This window comes from Mandrillus leucophaeus, unplaced genomic scaffold (assembly GCF_000951045.1).
Source record: "Mandrillus leucophaeus isolate KB7577 unplaced genomic scaffold, Mleu.le_1.0 Scaffold106, whole genome shotgun sequence".
NCBI lineage: Eukaryota > Metazoa > Chordata > Mammalia > Primates > Cercopithecidae > Mandrillus > Mandrillus leucophaeus.
Genome location: NW_012098765.1, coordinates 1,815,947 through 1,817,642, shown reverse-complemented (window position 1 = coordinate 1,817,642; position 1,696 = coordinate 1,815,947). Strand labels below are relative to the sequence as shown.

The 1,696-nt window shown below is 61.7% G+C and overlaps 1 protein-coding gene across 1 annotated transcript in view; it reads left to right on the top strand.

Annotated features, from left to right (window-relative positions):
- AXL (AXL receptor tyrosine kinase) overlaps positions 1-1,696 on the top strand; it is a 54,146-nt gene that overhangs the window by 1,762 nt on the left and 50,688 nt on the right. The window lies entirely within an intron of this gene.

The following is a 1,696-nucleotide window of genomic DNA, read 5'->3' as shown; positions in this document are numbered from 1 at the left end:
GGATGGTCTCGATCTCCTGACCTCGTGATCCGCCCATCTCGGCCTCCCAAAGTGCTGGGATTACAGGCTTGAGCCACCGCGCCCGGCCTCAAGTTTTAATTTTTAAACTTCTTGTAGAGATGGGGGTCTCGCTGCATTGACCAGTCTGGTCTCAAACTCCTGGGCTTAAGTGATCCTCCCACCTTGGCCTCCCAAAGTGCTGAGATTACAGGAGTGAGTTACTGCCGGCCAACAACTATTCTTATTCCCATTTTACAGACGGACAAACTGAGGCTCAGGAGGCCAGTCACTTGCCAGTAGCCCACAGTTAGTGGTAGCACTGGGATTCCAACTTGGGTCCCCTTCCGTGTCGCCTGTATATTGGTGTCTCATTTAGGTGTCCACGCAGGTTTTGGCGTGTCTGAAGATCTGTGTCTCCCTAAGTAAGTGTCCCCCATGGACGCCCACCCAGTAGTGTCCTCCTGTCTCTGAGGTTTCTCCAGGAATTGAGCTCCTGGCCCGGCTTGTCTGTGTGTCTGTGGGCCAGCAGCATGCCCCTGCCCGTCTGGGTCTCTCTGCGTGTCTCTGCTTGTCCTAGCCTCTGCGTGTCAATGACGTCTAAGAGTGTGTGTGTGTGTGTGTGTCCTTGTCCGAGGAGCCGTGAGAGTGAGGGGGAGTGAAGGGCCAAGGAGGCCTGGCTGGGGCTGGGCTGGAGGTGGAGGCGGGGAGAGGGGCGTCACGGCCTGAGCTGAGAGGGGAGTGGAGTTCTGGAGGAATGTTTACCAGACACAGAGCCCAGAGGGACAGCGCCCAGAGCCCGGATAGAGAGACACGGCCTCACTGGCCCAGGACTGGGGGCACAGCCACCAGGGTCCCCTTCCCCCTCCTCAGCTCCCTCCCTGGCCCCTTTAAGAAAGGGCTGATCCTCTCCTCTCTTGAGTTAACCCCTGACTGTCCAGGTGGCCCCTGGGCTCTGGCCCTGGTGGGCGGAGGCAAAGGGGGAGCCAGGGGCGGAGAAAGGGTTTGCCCAAGTCTGGGAGTGAGAGAAAGAGGCAGGGGTGCTGAGAAGGCGGCTGCTGAGCAGAGCCGGTGGTGGCGAGGGCCTCCCCTGCCGCTGTGCCAGGCAGGCAGTGCCAAATCCAGAGAGCCCGGAGCTGGGGGGAGGGCCGGGGACAGCCCGGCCCTGCCCCCTCCCCTGCTGGGAGCCCAACAACTTCTGAGGAAAGTTTGGCACCCATGGCGTGGCGGTGCCCCAGGATGGGCAGGGTCCCGCTGGCCTGGTGCTTGGCGCTGTGCGGCTGGGTGTGCATGGCCCCCAGGGGTGAGTGATGGGGGCTCCTTGGGGCAGGGACCCCCTCGGAGGGGCTGGGGCAGGGGTAGGAGGTGGGGGATGATGGCAGGTGTCGGGGGGGCTGGGCTGGCTTAGGGAGTTTCCCTGGGACCACAGAAAAGGGACTTCAAGAGAAGGAGACAGATTCAGAGACACCAAGTGCGGCAGAGGGAGAGCAAGACAGAGAGAGGAACTGAAGGGCAGGGGGTACGGAAGAGAGGACCCAGAGAGACAGACAGACAAGGAGAAGCTGAGGGCAGGGGTGGGGGCTGGACCTGAGAAGGGGGCCATGGGAAGAGGGGCTGAGCTGGGGGTTGCCGAGAAGGAAGAAATCTTTCCCAAGTGGACCGAGTCAGGCGGCGGGATGAGGAGGGCTCTGGAGCCCTG